This window comes from Odontesthes bonariensis, chromosome 17, assembly GCF_027942865.1.
Source record: "Odontesthes bonariensis isolate fOdoBon6 chromosome 17, fOdoBon6.hap1, whole genome shotgun sequence".
Taxonomy (NCBI): domain Eukaryota; kingdom Metazoa; phylum Chordata; class Actinopteri; order Atheriniformes; family Atherinopsidae; genus Odontesthes; species Odontesthes bonariensis.
The window spans coordinates 17,867,618-17,888,027 of record NC_134522.1 but is presented as its reverse complement, the minus strand read 5'-3'; the positions used below and the strand labels follow the sequence as shown (position 1 = coordinate 17,888,027).

The window sequence follows — 20,410 nt, the reverse complement described above, 5'->3', positions numbered from 1 at the left end:
CTGGCCCCGGTTCAAGTCCCACATCGGACAGCCCTTTGCTGCGTGTTATTTCCCTCTCTCTGCCCCTTGCTTCCTGTCTCTCTTCACTGTCCTATAATAAAGGCATAAAAAGCCTAACAAAAACAACTAAATATGTTATATTTCACAGTTTTGGTTCACTCTGACTTTGAGCATAATGAGATTGAATGCTGTGAGGAGAAGACCTTCAGTCACTTTATGTTGTTGTCAGCTAAACTGTTGTATTCAGGTTATGCTGATGTACACCTGTACAAGTATTTTCACATTTGACTTAAGTTGAACGGTTAAGTTAAGTTTGTCATTTCAATTTACAGCAGTAGCATAAGCTTAGCAAATATGGCATGCTGTGAGCCATAACGCTGACAATACATTATGCATGGGATTGGTACTCGTAAAATGGGTTCACTGTTGTATTTAATCTTCATTGTGTATGCTCTCCATATGTCGGCATGCACTGAATTGTACTTTACATACTGTGATGTACACACGTACACTGGGGCACATTAGACTGCAAAATCCCACGAAAGCAATGTCATGGTTCACACTTGCTAAGTGTCTAATGCTAATGTTCCACCTTGCAAATCTAACAAGGATTTATTTGTAGAAAAGCAGAATGATTTCTATAAGTATGTTTACACTAGTGTAGACTAACAGATTTCTAAGTGGAGGCAAGGGGTTGTCACAGCAGTCTGAAACTTCACCTCTGAATTACATGAAATTCCAGATATGTGACTTTAAGACACAAATGAACTCCTAAATCAGCCTTGTCTTAAAAACATCCGAACCGTTTATGTGATGGCGGCATGAAAGATGTTGCAATTGCATACTGATACCATGGAAAGCAATAATTTTCATACGACCTGTTCAATGTCAGATTATTGTCCCTCCCTATTCTATTTGTAAGGTACGGAGGCGGAATGGGGGGGTTTAAAGTTGGTTTGTCTCTGAGCTGTAGTTGCAGAGCTGAATCCCACCAAGTGTTGCTATGCAACTTCCATTCGCTCGGTATGATCGAGTAAAGACACACCACTGCTTAATGGAGATGTCGTATTTACGGTGATATACTATAGCTCCATTTCTGTGTGAAGCTTTTTCTCCATTTTCTTGGTTTTCAGGATGACGAAGTCCAGGGTGTTATGATGATGACTTGACTCGATGGAAGTAAATTAGAGAATTTGCATGCTGTCAATTCACACTGCTGTGAAAAAAGTTTTTCAGGTGAGGTTAGACTGTATAACACTGATCTTCTCCTAAACCACACAAAGTAGTTATTCTGCCTTAAGCTAATCGAAGAGAGCCTGTTAAACAAATTTATTAATTAATGCCCTACAGAACACTGACAAAGGTGTAATGGTCTCACACTGGGATTAAACCAGTTTCCTGGATGAGAATCATGCATTTGCGTCATTGGAGCAGCTGATGTTGGATTCCACTTGATGCCAAAATTTTCCATCAAAGCCTTTTTTACTTTCAGTTGCTTGAGAAATCATACCGCTAGTGATGCAGAAAGACACAAATTATAAGTAGCCCATGGCTGTTTATCTCTTTGTCTGTCATCTTCCATAAACACGAGTATCAATCAACTATCAGAACACAGGCCATGTTTGTTGACCTTCACAAAATCCTCAGTTCAGCTCTTCCAAACGATGGTCATTTGTTCTCTTTTAAACTTCTCATCCTGTTCTGCACCGGCAGCTCAGACAGCCATTGTACAAGGAGCAGCGAGTCGACACAAGGACCCAGAAGCTTCATTACGCTCCCAGTCTCTTCACAGTACATGCAGCCAGAAAGCAGCCACCGTGTTGTTTGGCACGGCAGTGCTTGCCAACTGTCCACATGTCTTGGGCAGGGCTGGAGTGGGCGCGGCCTGCAGAGAGACTCTTAACTGCCTCAGCAGGAACATCAGGAGTGCAATACCGCTTGCTGTCCCCACACATATGGCCCTGTTTTTCATTTTTTGGTTGTGCACCGCCGAGAGAGGGAAGGGGCTGAAGCCGGGATGGATGAGGAAGAAGTGACAGAACGACAGAGGTAATATAGAGAGGTTAGGCTGGAAGAGAGATGACCAGGCAGAGAGAAGAGTGACAGAGACACAAAACTAGAGCTGCAAAAAATGAGTAATTGAAGGAAATAAAAAGAAAAGCGTTGAGAGGGTGTGAAATGCGAGAAGAGAGCTTGATTTGTTTTTCAGCACTGTCATGCTGTCACAGAAATGTGTTTATCAGCCCCTACTTTGCCATTAGTGACACTTGGACGCTCCTGTAGTCGAAACCAAATAAGATGATAACTGCCTCATGTATCCTCCAAATATCCCCATAGTTCTCCATCTGTTGGACTGCGTTTGTCCGTATGTCTCCGCTCTGCTCTTCATCCATTCCCCCTCTCCGTCATATATTTTGGTCTTTCTTCTGTCTGTTTCCTTTTTGTGCTCAATCTTCCTTCAAGTTTGAACAGCTGCCTGGCGTTGTAATAGAAAACTAAAGCTGAATCAAGGTTAGAGAGGTGAAGGACACGAGTCTCGTGAGAGATGAACACACGGATGCTGTGTTCAACATACCGACATTTCTATGCTTGGAGCTGTTCCACTAGGATGGCTAAAAACTGGAGCTAATGTAAACCTAATGAAGAAAAATGTAAGTAATGCATCAAATTTAAAAAAAAAAGAAAGAAAGTATGCAGTTGTTGTCATCCGAAAGTTTCAGTCATTCAGACCTTGGTCACTTTTGTGTTAATGTCAGCTTCACTGAGGTATGCTTGTGAAACTGATGGGAACCTTCACAGTTCACATGCAGTATTCACCATTCATGCAAGATTAGACAGTACATAAAGGGAGGTAGATATACTAGTCTTTAAAGAGTCACATATTTGTCACAACTACATGTTATATCACCATAGAAGTTCAGAAAATTATGCCAAGCGTGTTGTTGATCACGTAAAAAACATACTGACAAAGGATGGATGTGGCTCAAAATGTCTCTTTTGTGCAATTTGAACAGTCGGTGTTATAAGTGTTGGGGTTTTTGAGCACAACAGTAGCCATCAAATAAAAAATAATAATCTATTTTACCTGAAGACACTTTCCCCACACTGTCACTGTCGTTTGTCAGAAGAGAGACTCCACAACCACACAAGATAACATGTTGTTTTTCCACAAGAATTCACGTCATGTTTTAAAAACAAAAAGGTGGAGGAAGGCAGTGTTTGAAACTAACTGAATTCTATACAGAGAGCAGAAGCTTTAGCTAAAACAGTTTTCTCCTGGTCTTTTGACTGAAATGTTGTTAAAAACATAAACTGTTTGGTGTAGTTAATTATTGTATGTAAAACCAAAGGTTTGGACAGTGATGCTATGATGATGATTTCCCATTTGGGATGAGTAAGTATTTCTATCATTTTGTTTTCAATTAATTATTTTCATTCAATCCATCTCATTAATAATTCATTCACAATAAAGACGTCTGTTGGATTGCTCTGAGCAGCTGATCGGAAGACAATTTAACCTTGCATTACAGTGTGTATGTCTCTTAATGTGACTGCGGCAGTGTTGTGAAGCTAGTTTGAGACCAAAATGTTTATTGATTTAAAGAAAAAATTTTAAAAAACGCAAGTTGAAGTGTGGTTAAGAATCCTTAAAAATGTGGTATATTCCAATCACTCCTACACTACAGCTTGTGCTGAATCCTGACCAAAACCATGTGGATAACCAAAAGCTGCTTGTGTTGTATTTTATTTTCTCATAGGTATTTTGTAGAGGAGATGTCTGAAAAGTTAATTGTAATCCCTTCTTGAACCTGAAGCCACCCCAATAGAAGTAATCTATTCAGCCTCCTTTATTCGCTGTCACTCATGATTGTACACGTTTGTCATCTGTCATTTGATCAAAAGATCGAAGGTTTAAAAAAAATAATAAAAAAAAATTTGAAGCTGAAGAAAGAGGTTGAACTTGACTTGAATCTGAGAAAAATCTCAAATTTAAATGCAAAAATTTAGACCAGAAAGTACAAAAATGAATCAAATTTAAATTTAAACTAAAATACACATTTGTTGCGCCTCTCTTTTAATTTTTTTTCTATCTATTTCTATTCAAGGTTTAAAGTCAAATATCAACCTTTAGGTTTAGCTTATACAGCCATTTATTTATTGCTCTTGAGCTTCACCCCTGATTTACCTCTCCACTGTTCTTACTTGTGGCATGTTGAAAGTGATAAGTTTAGGTCATCAGGTCTGACCTGACCTTTTCAGATTGTTGTTGAAAACTGTTATGGAAAAGCGGGGGAGTAATTCAGACATGACTCAGGCACATTCGTTTTGAATGGCTACCCAAGAAAGCACCCACGTCATGGGTATAACACCTCCGATGAAAAGTGGTTATAGCTCTAAAACGTACATGCGTTAAACAGTTGTGTTGAATGCAAGAGTAGCAGAAGACGTCACCCTGACTTAAGGTCCACTTAGCAGAACTCCCTGTGAAAGAGGCAATACACAAACCAGCAGTATTTTCTGTTCTATTAAATGTAAATTGGAAATCAGAAGTCAGAGCTGATGCTACAATGTAACCTCATTAAAAAGCAAAACTACAAGATAACAGGAGGCAACAATCATCTCGTCTTGAATGTTAACAAAACAAAGGAGATGATTGTAGATTTCAGGAGAAACAGGGTCAGATCAAACCCTGTTTCCATCATGGGAGAAGAAGTGGAGGTGGTTGAGGAATATAAATACCTTGGTGTTCATCTGGACAACAGACTGGACTGGAGACACAACAGTGAAGCCATCTACAAGAAAGGACAGAGCAGACTGTACTTCTTGAGGAAGCTAAGGTCCTTCAAGGTTTGCAACAAGATGTTGCAGATCTTCTACAAGTCTGTTGTTAAGAGCGTCATTTCCTCTTGCGTCATCTGTTGGGGCAGCAGCATCAGAACCAGGGACCTAAAAAGACTCAACAACCTGATAAAGAAGGCTGGTTCTGTTCTGGGGACGACTGTGGAACCTCTGGAGACAACAATGCAAAGAAGGATTTTGCATAAAATCAAGAGAATTATGGACAACCCTGAACATCCTCTCCATGAGACTGTTATCGGAAAACAGAGTCTTTTCAGTCAAAGGCTTCTTCAGTTTGGATGCAAAACGGACCGCTACAGGAACTCTTTCCTGCCCACAGCCATCAGCATCTATAATAATTCCTTGATTTAATTGAGTTACATCAACATTTAATTTCCCTCTAGGATAAATAAAGTATTTTTGAATTTGAATTCAATTGAATTGAATTGAATTATATTAAGTATTAGTGTTTCAGATTATTAAAAGTTTTGTTTCAGTCATCATTGCTGGTAAATCTGCATTGGGGTCCTCTCCTTCAACCCTTAAACCTACCACACACTGTGAGGATCCTGTCAAAATCTGCCCGAAGGTGAAAGATAAAGCTGCTGAAATACTCTTAAGAAGCGTTAAAGCGTCCTCTCTTATTCTAATGTCAGACTTGTCACAAAGCGGCACACGGAGAGTGATGGAATACCTATATAGATACAGCTCAAACAGTTGGGAAAAGAGGAAGAATCCAAGGGTCAATATGCAGGAAGAGGCCTTTTTGAGTCAACACACAGCAATGCTAGGTGGACTTGAAGCTGTTGACTTAAGGAACAGGGAAGAAGCGGAAATCAGCAGAAAAAGACTACGAAAAGTAATCTAAGGGACAAAAAAGGACCTGACAAAATCTGTTCGGTGGGTGTGTTTCACTATCTCTAAGCGCAAGTCCATGTAGCTGAGCTGCAGTGCATGTATTTGTGTGCCATCCCCGGAGCAATTTGTGAATGAAAGGATTTAGAAGGCAGAAGTTTGAGCAGAGAGCTGCTGGAGGTAATCTTGTGGCCTACAGCTGATAACAGCTTTCCACTTGGAGCCTCTTAAATTCCTGGACCACCATCAGTCAACCAAATGTCCTTCAGAGAGTGAGAGAGAAAGTGCAATATGCAATGCTGATTGAGACCCATTTGCAATAGGAATAAACAACTTCAAACATCTCTGGTAGGAAAAATGAGCAATATTTACAGATTTTCACACAAATTTCTCACACAGAAAAGTGCACTTTGACAACATGGCAAAGTCAAATTAGACCAAAGACCAAAGTATTGAAGAAGCGTTGAAATCATAGATTAAGGTCTCTCTAAATTACAGCCAGTATGGAAGTGCCTTGAACCCTAATTCTTACCAACAGCCAGCAGGGGGTGACTCCAAAAGAATTCTAATAGTGTAGAAGTCGATGAGAAACTGACCCGACTTCTCCTGTGTTGTATTATCTCCACAAACGCTTTCCAAATTAGTTATGGTCTCAATTCATATTTCTAACCATACAGCATCATGTTCAGCTTCTAAAATGTGGAACCATTTGAAGTAATATGGACAATAAAGAAGGGTACGTTTTAGGACAGGGTTACCTTGTGTTTGTACGAGTTGCTATCATATAGTTAGTTGTTTTCCCAGTTCCCAGTCAGATGTACTGCTTGAGAGCAATGGCCACTTTCACACTAGCAAGATGGCGACAACCAGAATCACGGCTTTAGAACAGTAGTACAGCTTCCCTATCACATTGCGCACTTTGTAACACCGTTGGAACAATTAACGTCAGTGGGCAGGATTGGGAAAGACACCTGACTCCCAAGCTTACAACCTATGTGGAAGTCTAAGTTTGAAACAGCTGTTTTCTTTTTTCTCTGTCCTCATCTTCACTTTTGGTCTTTACTTTGACTTACTTTCTACTTTGTTTGATGCATTTGTTTGGCATCAAAAGTATTCAATAACACATTAGAAAAACATCAAGATTTAATTTTATTATACACAAAAACTTTTTTTTTGCTAAAAAAAACTCTAATTTTTTTTTCATATTGTCATGGCAGCGTGTCCCACAACTATAAAGTTACCAGCTAAAGAAACTCTGCATGTCAAAATTGACAACTTTGGCAAAACAAGGCAAGGGAAATGTATTTCTGAAGCACATTTCAACAACAAGGTGATGCAAAGTGCTTTACCTAGAAGCTTACATAAAAGCATTTCAAACTGAAACAGCAGGCTCCTGATCACAAGTCTGTGATGAGGTGGGAGTGAATGAGTGTGTGAGGATGTTTAGCTTGGTAGCAAGTTTCTGTAAAAGTATTTCACTTTATCAGAATGCAAAAGCCAGGGAATATATGCTGGAATATTGTAGATTTTATACCAGAATGTAATTGGGATGCATGTGGTTGTACAATACAGTACATCAAATGTGTCCATGTATGAATGTGTATGTGTGTGTGTGTGTGTGTGCGTGCGCGTTTGTGTGTGTGTTTACATCTGTCTGGTCCTGGCCTAATAGGCCTTCAGTCCTTGCATTTCTGACACAAAATCAATGACCCTCTCTGTAGACCCAATACTTCTACCTCTGTGTAGAGAGAGATAGGAGGTTGGGGGGTTTGGTTGACCCACTGTAAATACTATGGATTCATTGTCCGGGGAGACAGACAGAGGTGTCACACATCTCCTTTCTCCGAATCTTGATTTCTATTGCGAGCTTATCTTCCTGCGCTCTCATGCTTGCTCACAACCTCGTACACTCAGACGACACACGGATTTGTAGAGCAGATGTGCGATGCCATTCGTATTTCTGAAAGGCACGAGGCTGGAGACTTTCCACAATGGGGTCAGGCTAATCTTATTATTCATAACTTTGCAGAGTCATTGAAACGGGAAGTTAGTGAACAGAGGAGAGCGATTAGAAAAACAATGCAGGCTGGGCTCAGTCTTTTTTGCATTCTGGCAGTCAAATTTGGTTCTGGCTGAGTGTGTGAAAGGAATGTGGGAGATTTGTGAAAATTTGCAGCAAATGTGTGAGAACTCAAAGTTAAATTAGGCTTTTTTAAAAGAAGAGAAGAGATTATGTAGTCTAATGATCTCCATGAGCGAATGAGCTCTATAATTGATCAACATTATTTGATTCATTGCATTTAATCATAGTTTAAACAAAAGTGCTTGGACTTGGATTTGTAAAATGGATTACATCAGTGTGCAACAAACTGTATGCATCTATGTATACATTAAACAAATGTACATAGATATTACAGCTGAAACTTGTTTTTTATCTTACTTGTTTAATTGCCAAAGAACAGAAAACCTGACCTTATAGTTAAGAAATTCCTCCCAATGAGGAAGAGCTTGTGTTTGAAAATAGGCTGGAGGATAATCCAAATGTTAACAAAGCTCAAATTATTACTCATCTTTGTGACTTTACTTCAGAAGCAGAGATACCTGCAGGAAAAGAGCACTAAGGTCATCTGACGGCTGAACAACCTGTTGTAGCCTGAGACAACAAGTCGTTGGAGTCCGCTGCATTTTTCTTCCACCAATTCAGCACTGGCATCTTGTTATTTCAATTGAATAGTGCAACAATTTGGTAAAAAAATGTGAATTGGTTTTCTTGAGGAGAGTGAGATAAGAGCACCAAACCTGCTTTCATGACTGTAAGGTGACTGTGTAGCTGTGGAAAGCAGCTGGATAGTTGTTTGTCATTTTGCGGAGCTAAGAAAAATAACTCAGTGCAAGAAAGCTAGCTGGTCAAATGCCATTACTTTGTAATGCTTATTTGTAATAATTTTGAGTGAGAACAGAACCAAGTGGATCATATTGAGCTGCATTTGGATCTTGATTAGAGGACGAAAATGTGATTTAAAAAACAAAACTAACCAGAAGTTAACTACGTTTAGAAGAGAGAAAATGCAACAGACTGACGGGGATTCAGGCTGGAGAACAGAGCCAAAAGAGAATGAGAACTGTCATGTGTATTAAAACAAAATGAAATTGATTGTTTTATCCTGAAGAATATACCAAAGAGGAAAACAGAATGCAACCGAGCACAGTGGGATGGAATAAGCAAACTGTAAACACAACACAAGTATAGAGCTGACAGCCCAGCAGGGCAGGACAGAAGTGAATGGAATCAGGCAGCGTAGAGGAGGTCAGTGGACTCCCACTGCAAGCTACGGCTCTGACTGCTGTGTGGATTTCCCTGCAAAACGCTGGATCACATGGTAATCTCAGTTTAATACACAAATCCCCAACCCCAATCCAATCAAACCTAATACTCCCACAAGGCCAAGCAGTCCTCGCTTCCTAATGTCCCATCATACACCAACATCACTCAGAGTTTTGTTAGAGGTGCGATATCTAAGAAGAGAATCTCCCTGTTGACTGTAAGTATAAACTGGGATTTCAGTGCTGAGCACTGGGGAGTAAAGCGTCCTAGTCCAAAAGCTTTTCGAGGAAATGATTCACTCTTATTAAATGAGTTTCTTTTGACAGTTTAGGATGAAACGGGAGCGAATTCACCACTACAACACTAAGATCAAAAGATTAAATTCACCCATGTGTCCAAATTGATAGTCTTTGGAGAACAATTGTAATCTTGAATAATACAGAAAGAGAGTTTGTGTATGTGTAAGTGTGCGAGTGTGTGTGTGCGTGTGTGTGTGTGCGTGTAATGCCCAGCCAGTAGTGTTTAATACTGTCCCAGAGGGTTTTAATCCAGATTATCAGGAGTATAAAGTCACTGAGTCTCCCTGTCAGCTCAGTCTAGCCCAACGCTTAGTGTACTCACTCACACACGCACACACACGCACGCACACACACACACGCATGCACATCAACCATCCCTCTCGCTTTCAATCTGTGAATCACACGCATGGACAAGCTCTCACAGAACGTGGATGTTTTGGATCATCCTCTAGGGGGTGCTGTGTATTCAGAGACAAAACATCAAGCCAGTCGATGCGTTTTCACAGCAGACATACAATTTCCTCACAGATGCAGCTCAACCTGCTGCGTAAAGACCTAAGCTCAGCCGCACTCAGCTTGACCTATTTCAACGTAGCCACAGTGTTACTGTTGCCTCGTTTGACATTTATACGATACCTTGTCTTACACAGTATGAACATTTGATCCAATGACAAAACAATCAAGGTAGACATCTGCGGTGTGTCTGCTCTGGATGTGACTCTATCGTCACCGTTTTGCTTAAAAAGCACATGCCAGAATTTCCACCTGCCTCAGAGACAGCTGCTTCATCATTAATTACAGCAGTGGGATCTGCATATCGGCCAGTCAGTCTGGATTTATTTCAGCGCATATAATCTGATGGAGGAGATTGATGCTTGCAGCAGGGTGGGCTGGTCTATATACGTTTCCTCATATTCGCTCACTCACACGTCCCAGCGACAGGCAGTCTGATTGGATCACTACCAGTCATTTTCCACTCAAACAGAGAACAAATGAAATGTCTCTGCTACATGCAGAGATGCTGCATGGTCAGAATACGGGAGGCGCACAGGCCTTTGCTCTTGTGTGTATAAAATCCCTTTTACTCTGCCTTTGTTCCTCATATTCTCTTTGGCTCTAATGTTGCTTTCTCCTCTAAGATCACATCATTGCTGCTTTTTCTCGTCCCCTTTCTCATTCTCCCTGCACACATGTTTCCTGGTGCTCTGTAAATTAGGCTGAAAATGGAAGATTAACCTCTGGAGACGAGAAGCTTTCTTAATCTGCTCTCTTCCTCTCGCTTCTGTTCTTTTTCTCAGTAAACTGCTGCATTACAGTATCATTTAATGGGAGCATCTAATTGGAACCAGCTGGAAATCAGAGGAACTTGGTGTCCCAACCTTTCACAAAGCTGTAAGAATCAAACATGGAGGATTACTCATTGAGACACTGTTGTGCATGTGTGTCAAGAGAGAGCAGTCATGTTTTCAGCTGAAAAGAGATCTTCAACAGTCTTCAATGCTGCTCATTGGGGTTTCTAGGAATTTATATGCGCCATTCACAGAAGCTTGCTCTTCTTCTTTTTTTTTTGATTTTAGACAGCAATACTATTGTTCAGCCTATAAACTGTTGTATTTTTTTTGGAGCTCCAGTATTGTTTACTGGGTTCAATAAGGTTCCTATTGACATCAAGATTAATAAACACACCTTTACTGCTCATTTAAGCCGTTCCAAAGCAAGTGTTTTTTAGCAGCTGTGGGTAGTCTCTTCTGGGTCTTTGCGGTGCAAACACTTCATTGCATTATAGTGGTGGGTGCTTAATGCTTAAATCAGAGCGTAAAACCTCCCTCTGTTACCCCTCTGTCTTTTTAATTCCATTGAACAGTTTGGTCGACTAAAAGACTGGTCAGTGATTCATAAATCATGCAGTAGAAGTTGTACTGCTGATCAGCAGATCACAACTTCCCACAGCTGAATTGAAATGATTGCACAACCAAGCTAGAAAACACTGAATATTAATAAGATAATGAATACAAGTGGGCAGAGTGACAGCAGATAGTCATTTGGTTTTGCTGTTGCAAAGATGTGCGCCTGGTTTTCTTCCCCTCTGATTAATCCCTTCTGCAAAATTCAGTTAAGGTTTATTGTCATTACATGAGAACAAAATAAACAACAATAACAAAAATTATAGAGCAGAATAAAAGTCTTGTTTTGGCTGTAATATAATGGATCGTATATTGTATATGCTTTAGTACATCAGATCAGTGGTCTCAGACTTCCGGTAAAAACTTCTAATCTCTTTATGAGAAGATTCTCAACATGAACTCCTGTTTAATGCTGATAGTGTGTCGATGTGTCTGAATCACAGCCAATCACAGCCTGTACCTTGCAGTGTACCCCAAAACAAGGCAATATGTCTTAGTTGGTAAGGGCACTACATTTGACCAGATTGAGATTTCACAACTGTTGCCCCTAGAGAATAAGTCATTTCTATCTATAGCTTTTTACACAAGACACATTCGAAGCAGGTCTGTTGCATTTTTGCAGAGCTTTTTTTGTTTGGTTTGGAAGTGAAGAAAAGGGTCAAAGCTGATGCACCTCTGCAGGGGAGGTATTTGCAGAGGCAAAGAGACGATTCAGCATGGTAAACCGTAACCTTGGCCCATGGCTGTGGTTGCCCCTCTGGTTCTCCTCTGCAGTGCTTGCACTGATATGGCACAAAGCTGTTTCTGTTCAGTCAGTATGAATGAGCAAAAGGAAAACAAAAACAGCTTAATGATGGCGTCTTTTCTGAGGCTTCATAGCACAATCTTTAATTGAAAAAGGATCTGTGTGTTCCACATGTTTTCCAAGTTGAGCCACCACGGAGTTCACATTTTTTTACTTTTAGTAAACTATTACCACGACTATTGGATAGTTTTTAGATAAATCTGGTGCAGATTTTCCATTCAGAATGAATTGCATGATAACATACTGGTCCAATAACAATTACCCAGTTAAACACACAGATTTACGATCATTCTCATCAGCCTTGGTTAATCATTGAATTGGCAGTTAGTAATTGTAAACACATGAACATATTAAAACAACATTAAAGGCATTTAAAAACATACACTTGGGACAATGATGGGCCTGGGCATTGTCTGAAGTTATCATAAAATTGGAAATATCTGGCCTATTAGCTTACAGAAATTGTTTTTCAGAAATTCGTTTCTCTGTTTGCACATGGTCCCAATCAGATATTACACAAAACATGGAGCTGACCTTGTAAAGCTGGTTTACTGTTCAATCTGACTCATTTGGACATTTGTGTTGTCATATACAGCTGTGTTGAATCATGTCAATAAACGGCCTGTGCTCTCAGATAGTCGATATATTTGGTTTATGGCTTAAACTTGCCTGAGCTCAGTTGTGACTCTGGCAAGTGTTGTGAGGGCCAGATGTTGCCCGAAGTTCCAAAAACAGTTCAGGTTTGTGCCTTGTCTAACAAGTCTGTGCTGGCTTTAGGCAGCCAGTTTACGTTGAGTCAGAGCTGACATTCAGTGTTAAATGTGGGCCATAAGACACCTGTAGATGTGATCCAAACATTCTTTATCTGAGCTGTAGTGCTGACTTAAACTGACTTAAAAGATGCTGCAGTATTGTATTTTACCCTGAACCAATCTGCTATTGTTACTATAACTATGTTAGGATGGTGACGCAAAATGGTGATGGTGATGAAAACTTAGCTTAATGCACTGCTTTCCCAAAGCGAGGTCCTTTCAGGCAATCCATCTAATTTGGCAGCATTCTTGGAAGTTATATCTTGTACACAAAGCAGGTTCTTATCTAAATGAATGAGATAGAAACATAAGAAGGAAGAAACCCCATCAAATTCTTTATTCTATAAAGTTTGGAGTCTTCACCCTAGAATAAAATTTGCTTGGGAGCAAACGTAGTTTAATCAGCTGAGAAATTCAATAGCATGCATGCGGCAGTGGAACAACGTGATCAGACAGATTTAATTCCGCTTGGGAAGGAGGGGTGGGGAATCTCTCAAAATTTCTCTTTAAAATATTTAAAGTGGTTTGAAATGTTTTTCATTTCTCCCTTTAGATTGCTTTCATTGCATTTTGTCTATCATTCGACAGGAAATCAGCAAAGGACATTGCAAAAGAACATCCAGTCCTAGACATTCAAATCCTAAGATGTCTGCTGAATCTGAGGGCTTCTGTACTGATGTACTTATCAGTGTGTATCTTGCTAGACTGACAAGGTTACCGTATTTTAGTTGCAGTTGAAATATCAGTTAGACACCTAAAATAACAGGTCAGTTTGTTCTCAAGCAAACCTTTAAGTATCATCTCTCTCACACAGACGTGCACACTGCTCTCAGGTTATTACTGGCTGTCATTGTTTAATTTTTGCTCGTTAAATGCTCCAGACAATGACAAAGTGCCTCAGTCTTTGACAACCTCTTTGTTAACCCTCTGCCTCTTATCTCTTTCCGCCTCCTATTCTTGCTCCTCCGTACTTTGCTTTGTCTCTATTGTATGACACTCAAGGACGATTTGACGGTATCCCCAGTCACCACTTAAACATCCCTATTCATCTCAAAGTAAAACCTGAGAGGGAGAGACACAGAGAGAGAAATGCCAGCTTGAACTGTCGAGAGAACAATTTGCAAAAGCCTTGGAATGTCAGATACCTCTTGCCACTTACTGGTAATATAAAACTCGCTGTGATGGAGACAACGCTGATGGCACTGGCGGCAGAGACAGTGGTGATATAAGCTGTCATAACCTCATGTCCTTGCGCCAAGTGTTTTAGAGCCATCAATCTGTTTGACCTTTACCCAGGACTCAATCCCATCATAAACTTGAATCGCTCTATTTCTTTCTCTCTCTGCAGGCCTGGCCTGACAATGATTTTTACAAAGAGTGCAGGGAGTCTACACGTGTGCCTTTGTGAGAAATAGAAAGTCTGAGGAAGATGGAGAGACAGAGAGAGGCTGGCCCAGAGTGCATTCATGTAAGAACCGAGGCCACCTGAGAGCAACGGAGCACAGAGCAGTGAAGATGAGAGAAAATGAAGAGACAAAAGCACTTCCCTGGTGTAATTATGCTTTCATTTCACGGCAAAGTATCTACACCATGTGACCTACATGCAAAGACGCTCATTAAAGTGACAGCACATCAGGAACATTTCTGGCATCTGCCTATTGAGAGCAAGCAAATTATTTGAAAGGTAAGGGTAAAACTCGGCACGCTTGAGCCAACAATGTTTTTGCTTTTGCCTGCAAAAAAAACACATGATGAAAACTCATTTTTGAGCTCACAAACTTGCATGCAGTTGTTATGAAGAATATTTTCGACTATTAGTTCCCTTTTTGTTAAGGCAGCAAATGTTTCTTTATTTCAGGAGGTAAACTTCTCGTTTCTCATCCGGTGACACTCAGGAAACCCAGGAGCAAACAGCAAACCTTCTCATAGCATTACCTCAAATACAAACAGAGCTCAGAGTAAATCCACAGAACTTAGAGTGCATCAGAACAAAACTCCCTCTGCATCTTCTCTGTTAGTGAAGCAGCAGCTTCCTGATGCTTGGATCAATGTTGCAACAAATAACTGTAATATGTCTGACTGTTAACGCTGTCACGCCCTACCTGCTGCACTGTTGCGAGGGAATGGGATGTTAATGTAGTTAAATATGCACACTCATTACTGCTGGCAGGGACTCACTTCATTAACAGCCCCCTGCTAATGTGCTACTCTACTTTTTTGTGCTTTTAAATGTGCAAGCGTTAGCTGGCATCTAAATATAATTTGCATTTGAATATTTGTGTGTCTGTGCCTTGGTGCAGGTGTTTGAATGGTATGATGAAGATAGGACAGGTGTCTGTCTGCCTCTGCTTTTGAAGCTAAGATGAAATTTAGAACGGCAAAACTCTCAGAAACTGATCATACTTTTCAAATATGCCTCGAATGTTATGAACTCTTTATCTACACATACTTCTTTCGGATTCACAAAGAATTCATATGGGAAATCAGTGAAGAATATCGCAATAGCATCTACCTATTTTAGTTCAGAATGTAAGTCTCCCAGTGAGGAGCACTAACATGTTGTACCCATTCCCCCATTACACAGTATTTAAGTTGTTTATTCTCTCTGAAGTATTAAAAGTTATAGCACACAAGGAATGTTGAATGTCGCTCCACATCCTTGTTACCATTCCCCCTCAATACAATGCTGATACTTAGAGTCATGTCAACCCAAACTATAACCAATACTTGCTTAATCTCTACCCTCAACCCTAACGTTTACCCATAGACCAAGTCTTCGTCATCCCATTTAACGTTCACTACTTTCTGTGTCTGAAATGTTCCAATGATGTGATGTTGTAAACAAATTCATGTCCCCACTGCACAAGTATAGCAATTGCTCTCTCTCTCTCTCACACACACACACACACACATGCACACATTCTTCCCTCACCAGAGTCTGGGATTCCAGCAATTAATGGGGCGGCAAATGAGATTGTTACTGATGTGTGGTAGCGAGTTGAGCGAAGGTGTGGAGGTGTTGGAGGAAGACAGAGGAGAGCTGGGGGGAGGCAAACGGCGTGAAGATGTTGTGATGCAAATTAGAAACTTTTGCATCTTGCAAATGTGGGTTAAAGTCTTGAAACCCACTTGTGTAACTTTCTTATCCTTCCAAGACAGATGTGAAGCTGTAGTATTGCGGCACAGTCAAGAAAACTTTGAGACTCAGGCTTGCGTCGTTTGTCAATTAGAAAGCCCCAGTCCCAAAAAAGTTTGTATGCTGTGTAAAATGTAAATAAAAACAGAAAGCAATGATTTCCAACAACAAGCCAATCGTTTATTCACAATAGGACACAGAAGACATCAAATATTGAAAGTGAGACAATTTAATATCATGAAAAATATCAGTTCATTTAGAATTTATGCCAGCGACACTAAATAAAATGGTGGGATGGGACCAGTTTTACAAGCCCTATTCTTTTAACAGCAAGCCATGAATGTCTTTGAAATGAGGAGATCAGTTGAGGTTTGAGAAAGAATGTTCAGAATGTTTTCAGCTAAGCTTTGGACTGCAGGCAGGTCAGTCCAACACCAAGATTCTTCTACTATGAAGCCATGTTGTTGTAACAGATGCAGTATGTGGTTTGGCAATGTTTTGCTGAAATATGCAAGGAATTCCCTGGTAAAGATCTGGATCATGGTAATCTGGATGGGACCATAATGTTGCTCTAAAACCTGTATACTGTATACCTTTCCAGGTGTGGAAGTTGCCAGTTCCATAGCTAATAATGCACCCCCATATCATTAGATACCCAGACCTTTGAACTTAGTGCTGATAATAAGCTGTAGTCCCTCTCCTATTTAGTTTATCATTCTAAATTATGATTAGCCTAAGCAGAGGACTATTTTCTTCTTCGACCCTGCCCATTAAAAAAACAAAAAAAAAAGCTTTAGTCTAGAGAAGATGACAGCTCTTCTAGATTATTTTGATATGTATTTTTAATGTTCTATTGTGAATAATACATTTGTTTATAAGATTTGGAAATATTTTATATCTGTTCTTATTATGAGGTTATTTACATCTCACACAGCATCACATCTTCTTTGGAATTATGGTTGTCTTTACATCTAACCTTGTCTTACTTGTACTTGATCATGACAGAAAGGATTAAAGCAAAGCAAAATTCTATCATCAGAGACTCACATAGAATGCACATTAAAGGCATACTGTAACTCCTGTGGAGATTAATTGTTGAAAAGTACTTTTGTGCTTCATCAAAATCTCTAGAGCTGCTGAAACTTAGCACTGTAACTTAGTTCTTAGTAACTATAACTGTAGTTTGCTTTGGTTAATCTGCTTGGTTGAAGTTTGGTTGAATCATGTTTTTTTTTTTAATAGAGTTGTGTTTATTTCAATCAGCTGTCAGGTTGGTAATGTGAAACAAAGCATCCAGTGCCACGGGTTATCTAAAAGTCGGACAGTGAGCTTTTCCAAGGATGAAAAAACGATCCTTAGATTCTGATATATTTTAGAGCAACTGAATTATGATTAAAAAATGATTTTGATATCATTTTGTGTTTGGTAAAAATGAGTTTGAGCTTTTCTGATGTTGGATTGACTGTGTAAAATCTGTACGAGACAACCCAGTCTTACAAGAAAACCTGTTAAACATGTTTGTCTACCAAATTTAGTGGTGTCACAGTCCATGGTTGTAAATAAAAAGATGGTAAAGCATCCCAAGGCTAGTTTCTGTTCCGCAGCATTCACATGACGGGCATGACTATGAAAAAGCTACAAAAATGCAGATTTTTGCAGCTCTCTCGTCATTTGTTTTTAAAACATTTGGACTTAAATCATGCACATGAATTCTAACAATAATGATGCAACGTGTGCTTTTATTGCTAACCCTCATGCAGTAGTAAATCGAGAAATATCGAGTGGAAGTGAAAAGTATGACTGTTAAAAATAATGAGCAGGCAGGTGTCTTGAATGACATTGTTTACAGTATCACAAAGTCCTGTGGATCAGCAACTCCCACCAACTCCTTCCCTTTGTAAAAAGCATCTGTGGCCAAGTGAACTCGAGCCAGACATAGAAAGCAGATGTCATCATGTAGGAACAGGTATGGAAATGGATGTAGAGGTGAATGGACAGGAAAGGTAGTAAAGTGTTCAATAATTGAGAATTTATTGGGAAAACGTAGCATTATGAACTGTGGACAAACGTATTTCATGCTATCAGAAAAAAAGAAAAACAGCAAAGACGCAATGAAGAAGCAAAACGAGAGAAAATAGTCATGTGTGTTGCCATCAAAAGCTTCCAACCTTCCAGATTTTCCGACACTGTATAAACAACATTTTCTATCAATAAAGGTTTTCCCTGGAGGAGTGGGATAACATTAGTCGACATTGCTCAGGTTTTTCTCAGACTGAGATTGGTTTGTGTGATAGGCTGGAACTAAACCATTAGGTTTAGGCTTAAAGATGTAAAAACCTTTCAGTCGTTTCTCAGATCTTTGGGCAAACTGTGTGAGCAGCATTAAGAATTGTACTTTTAAGATTTTCAAATCAATACAAAAACTGACAAACAAACAATGTAAGGACTTTAAAGTGGGTCTAATGTGTTCTAACACAGCATTTTTCTCCTGCTGTCGCAATGCAGTCGGTCATAAATGTTTGTCTATGTTTCTGTCCAGTCATAGATGTTTGTCTATCACTGGACAGAAACATATATCAATAATAGAGGGAGGCAGCATTGTTCTCTTAAAATAAAAACACAAAGATGGATTATGCTTGATGATGAGAGGACAAAGAACAGACTTTGCTTTTCTCTTCTCTGTTTGCTTCTTTATGTGTTATTATCCTTTTATTCAGACATATTCTTATGAATCACATCCTCTGCCCGCTTGAGGCATAGCTTGCTGGTTGCCTCTGTCTCTCCATTTGTCTCATCTTCCTTGTTTTTGATCCTCTGTGACCGCGGAAGTGTCCCCTGGAATATTATACTTCAGAGGAGGGGCGGTAATAAGGAAGAATTGGAACAATGTCTCCCCTGGAGGCCTATTTTGTCCTGCAGGCAGGTGGATGGTGCATCAGGGGGAAGAGCTATCTATTTATTTCACTTAATCCAGTCGACACACTATTAGAGCACTAGACAGGAGGGAAACACGCGTACTTGTGTGGGCACACACACTCGTGACAGTAAAACACACCTGCAGGCACGGACTCTTACAAGCACACTCATGAAGACACTGATACATAGGCACATATTAACTCATGTAAATGTGGATATCTGATGGATAGCACATTTGTGTAGGTCTTGCGTGTGTACACAGTTATATCTATGCAGATGTGCTATCTGCTCTTCGTGTCATTAGTCAAGCTGTATATTTGCTAAATCTGCCACCAACCTCCGACACACCTTGACTAAATGATTTCAGCATATTTTATAATTTGGTGTGTCTGCTATAGAGCTGTTTTTCTACAGGCAAGATACAGTTGACAAAACCCATTCATCCCTCTCTCTTGTTAAATATTTGACTTCGTAGTGTCTTTTCTGTGAATGCTGCCGTGTTCACATGTGCAAGTGAGTGTAATGACATGTGTAAAGTGTGGGTGAGTGTGCAATTTTAATTGACCATATGAACATTTTGTATGAGAATGTGTGTTTGGCAGAGGGGTAATTTCATTTTATTTGTCATGACTGTGGCACAGCTATACATACGTTGTGTTTGTTTTTCTTTGTTTTTCAGCGTATCCCTCAGTAATCTGTGGCACTGCACATAACAAATGTGTTCAATCTGTTGTCTAATCATGGCTCAAAGCAGGAGAACAATAACACTCTGACATCACACAAGAGATTATGGGGAATCTGCTCCGCTCTCACTGGGGTATGCCGATTAGCTCTACCACCTCTGCTGTTGACATGCTAGAGAGAGTAGAATAGAATAGAGTATGACGAAGATAGCAGTGATATCAATTATCTTGGAAATGTCTGCAATATACTCAGTGCTAGTTTCCTCCAAGCTGAGGTAAGGAAAACCATAACAGCGAGAAACTCAAGCTTTATATTTTACATTAGTAATTACAATAAGCTAATATTCAACTTATGTAAATTAGGATGAAACAGCCATAAAGCTGAGTCTCAGAGTAATTTCTCCCACTGCTTTTGTCATTATTGCCTGAAAACTGGCAGTGTTCGTGTGCCGCTCCCACTGAGGCTGAAAATATTGTTCATTTACATGGACTTATCAAACTCACACACAAAATGAATTAGATCCATCCATGCAGAATACATTTAAAATTCAACCTGACTGGAACCATCATTTATCTATATGACCACACCTTTGGCATGTAACAACCTCGCCTGTCAGAGCCCTGCAGAAGCCAGCTGTCAGTCAAATCCTATTATTGCAGACTCTGAACGAAAATGTAAACTGGTAGTTTAATCAGTTGGATATAGAGCTTGGACGTGATTCCTATGCGCTATTAATGAAGATTTTTATTTTTAAGTGTATAGAGAAGCATAATGACACATTTCAAACAAGCACCTCTCACTCTGGTTGGGATTGAACTTAACAAACTGGCAGCGT

At 39.8% G+C, this 20,410-nt stretch overlaps 1 long non-coding RNA gene across 1 annotated transcript in view; it reads left to right on the top strand.

Annotated features, from left to right (window-relative positions):
- The first annotated feature begins 1,946 nt into the window (after positions 1–1,946).
- Positions 1,947–20,410, top strand: part of LOC142366097 (uncharacterized) — a 55,507-nt gene continuing 37,043 nt past the window's right edge. Inside the window, exon 1 of the long non-coding RNA XR_012766716.1 lies at positions 1,947–2,049. This is a non-coding gene — a long non-coding RNA (uncharacterized LOC142366097). The remainder of the gene's footprint in view (positions 2,050–20,410) is intronic.